General features: G+C 57.5%; 1 protein-coding gene across 1 annotated transcript in view; it reads right to left on the bottom strand.

The window, feature by feature from the left end:
- Positions 1 to 12,541, bottom strand: part of LRP8 (LDL receptor related protein 8) — a 78,396-nt gene that overhangs the window by 49,477 nt on the left and 16,378 nt on the right.

Here is a 12,541-nt window from a genome sequence, read left to right as displayed (position 1 = left end):
GAGAAGCCTCCAGAGGGCAGGAGGCATGGCCAGGAAACCCTCTACGACCTCCAGCCACACAGTGCCCCTCTGCTCAGGCGGGGAGCACTTGGCTGGCCCCAGTGGGTACTCAGCCTCCTCTGACAGGGGACTTTCCTATCTAACCCCAGCCAGGCCACCGAACCGGGGTGATCCATGGCACCACCTCCCTCAGGCAGACCTCGGAGCCTGCCAAGGCCCTTTTCTGCCACTAGCCCCAGATGAGAGGAGGAACAGCTCTCTGCCTCCTCTTCTGCAGCTGAGGAAAAGGCTCCAGGTCTCATTCCAGCTGGGCTCTGCCACCAACATACTGGGTGACACTGAGCAGGCTTCTCTGGGCTCTGCTACCTCTGTCCACACTGACTTTGAGTGGCAAACCCAGGGCTCCCTGGGCAGAACCCTGCAGCCAGGGGTCAGGAGGCCACACCAGACACCAGGTGGGACAGACACTGCCTGTCAACAGCCTGGATCGGGTTTGCTAAGGCAGCAGGAGAGGTGGTCAGTCATTCCTGCCCAGCAGCCAGGTGGCATGAGGGAGTGAATGATGGAGTGATGACCCCACCTGACTGGGGAGGGACAGTCCCTCCCCCCACCCCACAGGCAGTCAGGCCCTGGCCCTGCAGTTATGTCGATGCAGCACTCTTGGCCGACAAGGCAGCAGCTAACCACTGCGGGGAAGCAGCCCTGGCGAAGCAGAAAATGCCAATGCTTTCCCCAGTTAGGCTAGTAGAGAAGCATTTCCCGAGAGGAGCCCCACTGGGCCATCCTGGTGACAAATGGGCAGCGACACCCTGTTACTGGGAAATCTATCTCCTGGGGCTGGGTGGGCCTGCAGCCTCTCTGTGGCACCTCTCTGTGCTAGCTCTGGGCTTCTTGCCCAGGAGGCTGGTACGAACTCTCTGCCACCCCTAGCCCCTCACTGGCCATCCAGGGAGCCTCTGCCCACTGTGTGCCCAGCAGGAGGCCTGAAGGTAAGGGCGTCACTCTGCAAAGTGGCTGCGGCCTGTACCGGGGAGGCTGCTGGCTTTTATTTGGAGGGAGGTTAAGATTATCTCACTGCTAATGGGGTTAACATTGGGCTCTCTCCCACCCCTGGCCTGGAGCCCTGGCTCTACTGTGTGACCTTGTATAAGTCCTCTGCCTTCTCTCTGCCTTCCCTCTTCCTCCATGACGTGACTGGATTAGACAGGATGGTCTCTAAGTTCCTTTCTTTTTCAGGTATGGTGTTAACCCACCGTGAGGTCCAGAGCAAGGCTGACAGAGGAAGGGAACCATACCTCGGTCCCCAGCCCTCCCAGTCCACCCGTGTGGCTCAGGGGGGATGCTGTCAATCCAGGCCACTAGCCATTGTCTTGCTGGAGGCCTGTCCTGGTGGCTTCCCATCTCCCCTAGAATATGACCAAGTGTCTTGGCAGGGTTCTCAGGAACACGTTGCTAGCTGCAACACTTGCTAACTGCTCCGGCCCATCCCTGGCTACCACCACCTCCCACACCCACTCACAGTCACGGACAAATCGAGGGCTTGCCCAGCAGGTGCCTTTACTTGTGCAGCTCCACCAGGCAGGAGCTTCTTCCGTCTCCACCTGGCAAAACTCTCCACACTCCTCAAGGCCAGCTCAAGCATCAACTGTTGATGGTGTCTGACAACGCCCTCCATCTCCAACAAGGCCGGAAGGAGTGGAGGCCCCGCCAGGGCCCAGGGCACCAAGAGTAGAACATTAGCAAGCTCCATGCTCCACAGGGGCTTATTTTGCCAACATTTTTGTGGCAGGCCAGACCTGGGCAGCGCCCGCAGCAAGCCCTTCCAGACTGTGCTGCGCCAGCTGTCAGTGCCGAGGTGAAGGTCTGCAGCCCTGCTGGGCAGCACTCATCTCTCTGCTGACAACCTGGGGAGGCTCCACCAGACCAGAGTGGACTCAGGAAGTCAGCCCCACAGCTCAGTGAGCCCGTGACACGTGGCTCCGCTGCCACTGTGGAGCCAGCCTCAGGGAGATGCAAACCTTCTGCTCTCATTGTAGCTGGACCCTTGGCTGCGGGAAAGCCCTTCACAGGGCTTCTCAGGGGGAGTTCTGCAAACCCAGAGCCTCTGAGTGGTCTGGGCCTTGGAACCCTGGGTGCTACCTAGGCTGCCTCTGACCTCAGAGGTGACCTGGACAAGCCCCTTGCCCTCCCTGTGCCTCAGTCTCCTCACCCAGAAATCGGAGGAGAAAGGAGTCAGGTTTTCCATGTGTACCATTCATGGACCTGCCTTGGGCGCCTCACCAGGTTGAGAGTGAGAGAGACAGACGGGAGCACTCCGGGTGTGAGGGCAGGGCTGCATGCTGTGAGCCGGCACGGTCTGCACCCGCTCCTAGGAGGGGCGGCTGGTGTGCTGCTGGGTAATGAGGACAGCAGAGTATGTGTGTGGCCCAGGGTAGGGGCTCCATGGAGGGAGGGGAAGGGCCCCGACAGCAGGGCCACAGAGGAGCAGCAGCTCAGAGGTGGGGAACCGTGGGGCTGTCTGGGGGACAAGGAGACTGTCTGGTTGGAAACTCAGCAGAGCCCAAAGGAAATCTGGCAGAACTGGGATCCTGAATGGATGTGGGGCTGGGTGACAGGTGCGTGACCCCAGCCCCCAGCCCCTCAGCCTGGCTCTTCACAGCAGCTCTATGAGGTGGGCAAGAAGTGGGGGGTATCACCCACTTTGAGAGATGAGGAAGCAAAGCCCTTGAAAGGCAATGGACTGTCCCAAGGTCACAGAGCTCGAGGCAGGACCAGAACCCGGGTCATCTTCCCTAATACTCTACAAAGAAAGAAAAAGATGAGGCGTGGACCTTCCCTCACCATTTACAGCCAAGCTGAGGAGACAAGAGCCCAGATATTACAGCCACAACCCCGAATAAGGTAAGATGGTCCTGATGAGAACTGAGGGCAGTGAGGTCATCTCCCCTCACTGGGCCTCAGTGGCCCCAGCTGAGAACAAGGACACTGAACTTGGGGGTCCCTAAGCCCTCACCAGCGCCTCCTCTCTCTGCGAGTGAGGGCTGGTGTGGTAGGAGAGGGCCAAGCTGGGAGCCTTGGAGTTGGACCTCACAGAAGGGGAGATTTGGCTGGCAGCAGTGGGGCTGGGGAAGCCCACCCTGAGAAATCTTATTTGATCCAGAAGGAAAAGGTAGATTCTAAAAGCAGATGGAGAAGGCGGTTTCTTTTCTGGCATCTTGGTGCATTTGGAAGGAAAAGGGGCCCATTCTCCGAAGCCCTTTAACGTCCCGGGGGGAAGTATGAGCGTGTGGGCCACAACCCTGCCCGGCAGCAGATTCCTGGGAGAGGTGGGCCTGGGGTCCTGAGCTCCCTCATCACACTGACCAGCCTCGAGCTGCTTACGTCCCCTCCAGTCCAGCTGGCGGGCGCCCTGCGGCTCTGCTAGCAGCAAGCAACTTAGGGTCCTGGAAGCACCGGTATGCCTACAAGTGAGTTACTTAACCTCTCAGAGCCTCAGTTTCCTCATCTATAAAATGGGGCTAACAACCAATGGCCACCCCTTCAGGGGGTGAGAATTAAAGGAGATTGTAGGTGTTGACATTATAGGGTGAGTGGTACAGCCCACAAAGGTGATGGAGTGCTTGTCAGCGATCGGTTTATTTCTTACCATCTCCCCCACCGGCTTTCCTGCTGGGTCTTTGGAGGAGAGCTGGGTTGCCTTCCTGCTGGAACGGGAGAGGGCTGGGGGCAAGTGGACAAGAGGCTTGGCTCAGATGGGAAAAGCTCTGGGTGCCCTGAGGTGCCAGGAGGTGACCAGTGCAAACGGGGTACTGTGCTGGGAGGCTTGGAAGGGGCCAACACGGGCTGCAGGCAGAACACACCTGGAGGTCAGTCCCTGGAGGCCATCTAGCATTTCAACCTCATATTTCATAAATGGGGAAACTGAGGCAAGAGAAGGCCTGGGCCAGCCTGAGGTCACACTCCCAAGGCAGCCTCAGCAAAGCAATTATACTCCCTCCCAAGACCCAGTCATGGAGCAGAAGTGCAGCTTGAGAGGCCCATGGAGTCATAAAATAGCCTTAGAATCAGAACAGAATCTCCAGTCCCAGGGGAGATCTTAGACTCTTAAAACACACAATTGAAAAGTACTTAGACCCAAACTGCTCAATGTTAGGACCATGGATTCACAGAATCTTTCTAACCTCGAAATCACAGAGAGAATCTTAAACTCACAGATAGAGAACAGAACGCTAAAGGCTCCAAATTGCAGAATCTAATCCAGGCTCCAGGAGTGGCAAAGGCCTGTCCCCACCCCGCCAGTGCAGGAATCCCCTGTTCCCACCACTAACATATGGCCATTCTGCCCTCTTGAATGCTCTCAGCGACAGGGGACTCAGTCAGCCCTGCCGGCTGGAGGGTGCACACGTTCCTTCCTCTTGAACAGGGAGGGAAATAAGTTCTCCACAGGAGAGCCCCACTTCGTACAAATGAGTTTTTCACCCCTCCTTGTTCTTTGGCTCTGGTCAGAAAGATTCCTAGGGAAGTGGAAAGGAGCCAAGGGCTGCCACAAAATGACTTTAACCAGCAGACAGGCTGGTAATGGGTTTCGGTGGGAAAAAGGAAGGAGAGGGGCGATTAATTCCAACTTGCTCTGGATGAAGGAATTAAGGCAGAGTACTGAGGAGGCAGCAGTTCTGTTAACCCGGGCAGAATACCAATTACTTTGGCCTTCTCAAAATTGCCAGAAATAAAGAGAAAACCCCAGAAGAGAAGGTGACTGTGGCCCAGGGCTCATCTGGATTAGCTGTTTGTTTGCCCTGGCACCCTAATGATGGGAATGAGGGAAAATCCCCCGTTTCCTGGGAGACGGCCATGCCAAAGTGGGGGAGGAAGGGCAGCCCCACGTGTTGCCACTGGACCGCTTGGCAAGTGCTCAGGGCAGAGGGGGTCCCAGGTTCACCCTGGAAAAGCTCGGTGCAGGGCTGCTGGGGCTCCCCTAGCCCAGCCTCTCCAGCGCACACCCTCAGTGCTGTGTTCTGGGAGGGAGCCTAGGAGGACCAAGCTTCTGATGTCCCCTGTTCTAACTGAGAAGTCTCAGCTCTCTGCTGCTGGAAGCCAAAATAATCAAGTAGGGGGCCTACTATGTACCAAGTACCCTGCTAGGTGCTGGTAGGACCTTCAGGGGTGGCCATGTCTCAGGATGTTGGTCCTATAGGGCTGGGCTCAGGGCTCTGGCCGAGACCACCCCCCTATCTAAAGGCCAGCCATGGGGCAGGCAGCATGGGCAGAGTTAATGGCCAGGGGCCTAACAGGATGGCCATGAGGCCTCTGGTCCAGAGCTGGGCAGAAGGACACAGACGTGGCTGTTGGAGGTGAGTGGAGGGAGGGAGTGGGGCAGGTGCCTAGCAGATCCTCTCTTCCCACTGGCATCCTAGCCAAGACCTCGGGCACCTCTGCCACTTCTCAGAGCCCCTCAGACAGGGTGCCCATCACCCTGGGGTCCTGAGCCAGCATGGTTCTCCCAAGAAGACAGGTCCCACCACAGCTCAGATGAAAGGGATGTCACTTCTGAAGCAGCCTGCCCTGAGAGCATGCCCACTGCCCCACGACAATTCCACCCACCTGGTCTTTTCTTCAAGTGGACGTTTTCTCCTAGCACGGAGGTTTGTAAGATTCTAGTCTGCTGCCCGCTGTGGCCCTCCTTCCACCAGGTGCAGGGTAAGGAACCATGACTCAAATCCTGGCTTTGCCCCTTAGTAGCTGTGTGACCTCAGGCAGGTTACTTGACCTCTTGGAGCTGTCTTCCTCATCTAAAACTGTGCTGATGAATCCTGACTTGCAGAGTGGTTGGCTGTGAGATAACGTACATCAGTGCCCAACACAGGGCGCTTAGAAAATATTCAGTGATGGAAATGCCTCCCGACTCTTCTCAATGGCTCCCTCATGCCCAGACTTTGTCCAAAGTAGGCTCTCAGGAAGTTTTTGTGACGACTGTTACAGGTCACCAGGAGGCGGGACCCTGTCGTCCTGGGCCGCCTGGTTCCTCTCTAGCTCTGTTTCTCCATGTGTAAAGTGGAAGCGCTGTTTCTTGGAGAAAACGGTCCAGGCGGAGTTGTCGCTGGGCAGCCAGCGGGGCTCACAGGAGAGGCTGTTTCAGGAGTGGCGTCCCTGGCTAATCCCACCATGATTATAGCCCCGAGCGGGCAGAGTGAGGTCTGCCCCCCCTAGATGCACAGACAGTGAGTGGGGGTCACAAGGAGGTCCAGCCACCAACATTCCCTGCCACCTCCACCCCTGCCCCCACACTGGTCTCTCCTCCACTCCTGTGCATGGGCCCAGGCCCAGGGAGAGCTGCAGGGTGGTGGGGGAGCTGGAAGGTGCCCAGCTGCCCACTTCTGGGTGAACGCAGAGCCTACCCAAGGCGGAGCCATGTGAGGCTAGGGGCCAGGGTGTCTGGTGGGCACGTCTGCCTCATTCCTTGGGAGTGCCTCCACTCTGCTGGCAAGTCCTCCATGACCCCACATGGGATCTGAGGCCTCTTCTGGCCACAGCCTCATCATCCTATGTTGCTGTCACTCAACTATCTTTCCCCACCAGACGAGCAGCTCATTGGTGATGGGATAAAGTCTACCCAGTGGGCACTGAGGGAACGCTCAGGGATTGTGTGCTGAATGAATGAAGGAAGGAACACGCGATTCTGAGGCTTAGGTCTTTCTATCTATTCTGAATTTACAGCCCAAGATACAAGCCATATCTACCATCCTGCATTCTGCATATATAGCAAAAACAAAAGCCATTAAAACATTGCTTTAAAAATCCTTCATTCATGCATAATGACCTGGGCTTCAGTGGATCCCAAGTTCTCTCCAGGTTGGTGGCACCCCCACATCCTTCCCCCCAGGTACAGGAACTGCCTGTGTCCCCTTTCTCCCTTTCCCAAGACATAGCAGCAGTGCAGTACCAAGGAGAACAGAGTCGGGGGCCAGGAGGCCAGCTGTACCCCTAAGCTGCTGTGTGGCCTTGAGCAAGCCACTCACCCTCTTTGGGCCTCAGTGTCACCACCTATAGGATGAGGCGTGCCTCATCCCACTGAGGGTCCCACTGTTCTCTGAGCCCTGTTCCTGCTCCAGTTCATCCACATGACCCACATGTGGGAGGCTGTGCCAGCACCAGACAGATGGTTCTGGGGAAAGGTTCACAGTCTAAGGCTGGGGAGGGCACCAGCCTCTGTCTGGGACCCCACCTCCTGGCCTGCTCCTCAGGGAAGCCAGGGGGCACGTGGCCCTGATCATAGTGTGATGACGCCTCTGAGCTAGACCCTCATCTGTCCACTGCACGTTGAGGTTTACAAAGCTCTTTGCACACCCCTCCTCATTTAGTTCTTACGACCACCCCGTGAGGCTCAGAGAGGGACAGGATGGGCCTAGTCACAAGTCAGTGGGCCACCCATCCACCCAGCGTTCTGCACTGACACCACCACCCTGGGCCAGGCCCGCAGCCCAGCTGCCTCCTCCACGAAAAGGACACAGGATCTGCAGAGCAGTCCTGCCCTTGCCCCCTGAGCAACCCTGAGCAATGAGGGGATACCCTCTTCAAGAACCTCCTAGCGGCCGTGAAAATCCAACAGCATAAAAGATGCCAATGGCATCTTTGGCATCGGTGGCCAGAGCAACAGCCCACTGAGCAAAGAGAGCACTGCACAGGGAGCCCAGAGCCTCACACCCTGGCTCTGTGCTTGGGAGGGCCTGGGTTTCCCCATATGTCAAACGGGGCAAGAATTCCGCCCCCTGCAGGCCAGCTGTGCACTTGCTAAACCTACCCCTGTCCCATCTGTGCGTGTGACCATCACCTCAGCCAGGACGGGTCGAGGGGCCACGCCCTCTCCGCTCACAGCCCAGCTTGACTCACTGCACCAGAAAGCCAGGCCTGGGCACAGAAGCTGCTCAGGCAGACGTGCAGACCCCCGGGCACATGCACACAGCACACGTACGTGCACGTGGCATGCTCAGATGTGCACCATGTACAGATCATACTCAGACACACACAGCATGCTATGCACACACACACTGCAGCACACGGACCACACCCCCCCACATGCACAGGTGGCTTCATGTGATGCTCACACACACACTACAGACAAATATGCATAGATTTTCCTGCCTCTCCTGTGACAGCCAGATGGTGGGATTCTCCCAGAGGGCTACCATTTAATGCTCTAATTAATTAAAAAAAAATCCTAAGTACCCAGGGCCTGGGTTTGTTCCAAATGTCCCAGGCATGGCCCAGCCCAAGGCCAAGGAGGGAAGCAGGACCTAAGGGGAAGGACTGTGGGGTCACGGAGGGCAAGGGGCTCCCACTGCACCCAGGCGAGGCTGCACCCTCACCTGGAGGGTTGATGCCTAGCCTTGCAAAGGTAGCTGGGCTTAATGACTATCTGCCCAGACGTGGGCCTGACCCTGGTTCCAAGAGCACCCCACGACCCAGGACAGGGAGAGACCATCCCCCAAACCCCCAGCCCGCAGCATCCCTGGCAGGGCTGTCTGGCCTGCACACCTCAGCAGACAGGGAGCTCGGCCCCTGAGGAGGCGCCGGGGCTCCTGTCAGATGCACTGCAGAGGAAGGTGTTCACAGACACCGCGGTGGACTCCAGATCCAAGCTCGCCCTTTTACAAGCCCTAACATGTGACTTCAAGGCACTGTAGGAGGAAACAAAGCACAGAGCCACAGAAGTCTGCCACGTGAGATGGATGAGGTGGAAGGATGATGGGCAGGTCCCAATGCTCCCTGCCCTCCTGCTTACACACCTCCAGGGAGGGGGAGCTCACTACATCTCCAGGCAGCCTGCTCTGACTGGACCAGAGTCCATTCTCACCCACCTTTCCCTTCAAGCCCGACCTGTTCTCTGGGCCACGCAGCCCCAGTGGTTCAGGCTGGCAGGAACCGCGCAGTGCTCACCCTCCAGGCCCTTCCTCTGACTTTCCTGGGGGCACGTTTTTTGCTGCTTAGTGTTTGGGAAAACGCAGCAATAAATTTACTGCCTCACTTATGAGTAATTTGCTGTCAGGAGCTCTGCGTAAGCAGAGGGCTGAATTAACAAGGCTTAATTAACATTAATGTTGTGACAGATCTCAACTGGAGTCGGAAAATCCCCCATCCTCGCAGCCCAGGCCCTTGCCTGCTGCTTCCCTGCTCACGTGGGCGGTGAGAGGCCCAGAGAGGGCTCTCAGAGCTGCTGACAGACGTGACCAGGGGCTGCCTCTTTCCCAGGATTAGGAGGGATTTGGGATCTGGGGGCTGGAGGCTTGCACAAGCAGATCAGCACAGGATGCCAGAGCTCTGCAACTCCAATTCCAAAGGAGCTTTCAGGCTAAGTCTTTCGTCCTTGCCTGGCACAGTGGCAACGCATAGGAGTCCAAGAGACCAGGGTTTGAATCTGCCTCTCACACGCTGAGGGACCTTAGGTGAGTCACCCACCTCTCTGTGCCTCACCCTCCCTGCCAGCAAAGGGACAGGACAAATCCCCCCTCCCATGGCTGTCGGAGGATCCACGAGGTCATGCACAGAGGGCAGAGGTGCTCTGAGTTCCTCGTTTCCTCCACGCCATCATAAGCATAGGAGTGAGCATTACTGAGCGATTACTGTGTGCTGCGCCCATCATCTCACTTAACCCTCCCGAAAGTCCTCTGAGGTAGGGACCACGATAACCCACCATACAGATGAGGACACCAAGGTACTGGGAGGGGAGGGGATTTGCCCAAGGTCACACAGGTAGTCAGCGGGGACGAGGGGACCACAGCTTCCCCCTACACTCACTGCAGAGCCCCTGGAAGGATCCAGAGGTGCAAGGTGAGGGGCAAGGTCCGGCAGCAGGGGCCACGCTGGGGTGGGCACAGGGCCTGGCAATAATGTCTGTGGAACCAATCTGTGAATGATGGAGGAAGGGGACAAGTGTCCCACCAGAGGCCCAGACACCTGTTTTTCAACCACTTGAGACTTTGCTGAGCCGCCCCCCTAGTGCCCAGCCTCTGTCAGGCTCTGGGGCAGAGACAAAGGCAGTGGAAGGCGCAGCCCTGCTCTCAGGACTGGTACTGCCTCCTCAGCTTCCCCTAGGGCGCCCAGCCCAGCCCTGGCACGGGTGGGCACGCTGCAATTTATCATTAATGACTGCCACTATTAATATTAATGGGGAGGACACCTCTGACCAGAACCAACTTTAAAGAGCAGCAGGAAGGAGACACAGCTCCCACCCCCCGACCCCGACACCTCGGGCTCCCAGCCATCACCCTGCACACGTCTCAGGTCACTGACAGGACAGGCGTGTTAAGGCCCTCGGGCTCCACCTGGAGCACACCCACACCCTTGTCTCCAGGGTCCCCCGCTCTCTCCTAAGGCACCGCCCAGTTGGAGTTGCGGTGTCAAGGATCTGCCTGGGAATCGTGTGGGGAGGGAGAGGAGGGGGCTGGGGCAGGGGTGGACCTACCTCCAGAGTGTGACCCCTCCTCAGCCCTGCCAAGCTCCACATGTCCCAGCCCTGCCACAATGCCCTGCTCCAGAGGCGTTCCCGGACCCCAGCAGCCCCCCACCTGCTGACTCAAACACTAGCCATACGACCTTGAGGAAGCCCCTCATTGCCTTCTACCTCATTTCTCTCCTCTAAGATGGGAGATAAAAACAGTACTTGTCTCATGGGGCTGATGTGAGGATCGAATGAGATACGGCCCGGGACTGCGTGAGGGCTCAGTGAACGAGAGCTACGATTACTGACAACTCAGAGATCTGTGCAGTGGAGACCCAGCCCTGGCAGGTGCCACTGTGGAGCTAAGTGGGCTCGGGGTGTCTCTGGTCTTTACAGGGCTGCTCTAAGGCAGCAGGATTAGCCAGATGGCTCTGCATGGCCCCTGCGACAGGCCTGGGACCACGGGGCCTCTCAGGACAGAATCAGAAAGATCTCTGCTTCTGGAAATAGAAAGAACTGCCTTATAAAGAAGTGAGGTCTCCATCCCAGGAGGTGTGCAAGCAGGGGATCCGTCCATTCATTCAACAAGCATTCACTGGACCCCTCCCTCTGTGCTGGGCCCTGTTTTGGGCACTGGGGGTAGGGAAAGAGAGCCTGACACCCAATCCCACCCAGACAAACCCACACTATAAAAAGGCAACAGATGCCGAGGGTGCCAAACCAGTGCTGGGTCAGGCCTGCCTGCTCCTGTAAATGTGTCAGAGCCTGGAGAAAGGCAAGAGGCCCTTTGCCACCAAGAGGGCTTGGGAAACACCCGGGCAGCTCAAAGAGGGGCTGAGCTCTAGCCCAGCAGACATGAGGCCAGGCCCCAGCCTGCTCTGAGCCCCCATGGCCCCATGACCCCAAGGGCCTCCCAGTGCCTATGCTCTCCTTGGCCTGGTCCACCTTGACCATAGCTCAGCGCCAGCTCCCAGAGCTCCTGTCACCCGATACCCAGTGAGGGGTGAGTAGGAGGTGCCCTTGGAGGGAGGGCACTGCTGGGGTGGAGGAGGGAGGAGTGGCTGTCTCTGCTTGGACAGGGGCAAGGGCACAGCCAGTCCCAGGCAGGTAGGGGGCTCACCACTTGCCCACTTTCCTGCCCCACAGCATCCATGCCCACCCAACTATGGTTCCCAGGAAGCAGGCTCCAAGGAGGCCCAGCAGCCAGACCACCAGCTGCTGCCCCCTCCCCATACAAACCCTGGCCACAAAGCACCCTCCCCCCAGCTCTGCCCGCCTGTGGTGACAGCCTCTTGGCACCAGCTCTCCCCTTCCCTCCATCTGTCAGGAATCGGTGCAGACAGACTGTGAGAACCACAAGAGGAAGTAGCGACTCTGCTTGGACCCTCCCTCCCCCTGCCTCTCCAGCACTCTCCCGCCACCCTGTGTCCTCTCTCCCCCTGCTCTCTGTCTTCCTTCCCCTTCTGTCTGTCTCCATCTTTTCCTGCTGATGAAGACATTGACAAAGTGGGAGTGGGGAGGGGAAGAGGCCTAGCCAGCAGCAACCTTCACTTACTTGTAACCACCACACAGTACAGCCAACCATTTGTCTTCATCCCTTACCTTCTCCTCGTCCTTAAGGAGTTGGACTCTTGTGTGATTGTGGCCTCAGGGTCCCCATCTCTACAACTGGTGTAGTCAATCCTGCCAGGTTCACCTCCCAAGGGATACTAGGAGCCCAGAGGCAGTCGTGGAAAGGGCTTTGTAAACTGGATAGCCTTGTGCAAGGCTAATGGTTGGTGTCCCCAGCTTCTACCTATTTAATGTGGGAATAAAGACCCAGTCTGCCCTCCTCTTGGGGGTAGTGAGGCAAGAATGGGACATGAACAGACAGAAAAATGCCTCGAAGGACATAAATGGCAGCAGGAAGGCAAGGCAGGGCCATCAAGGTAATGATCCTTACTGCATTAACGTGAGGTAAGCAGGGCAGAGTTGGGGAAACTGAGGCCCAGAGAGTGGTCACACAGCTGTGTCAGAGGCTGGATGGGAGCAATGGCCAGGCATCCTGGCCCTGTCCATGCCAGCACCCCAACCAGGATGCTTGGCCCTGGCTCTTCCAGATCTTTC

Source organism: Ceratotherium simum, chromosome 22 (assembly GCF_057802395.1).
Source record: "Ceratotherium simum simum isolate JZ-2026a chromosome 22, ASM5780239v1, whole genome shotgun sequence".
NCBI lineage: Eukaryota > Metazoa > Chordata > Mammalia > Perissodactyla > Rhinocerotidae > Ceratotherium > Ceratotherium simum.
Note: the sequence above shows the minus strand (reverse complement) of the source record. Positions and strands in the feature narration are given on the sequence as shown.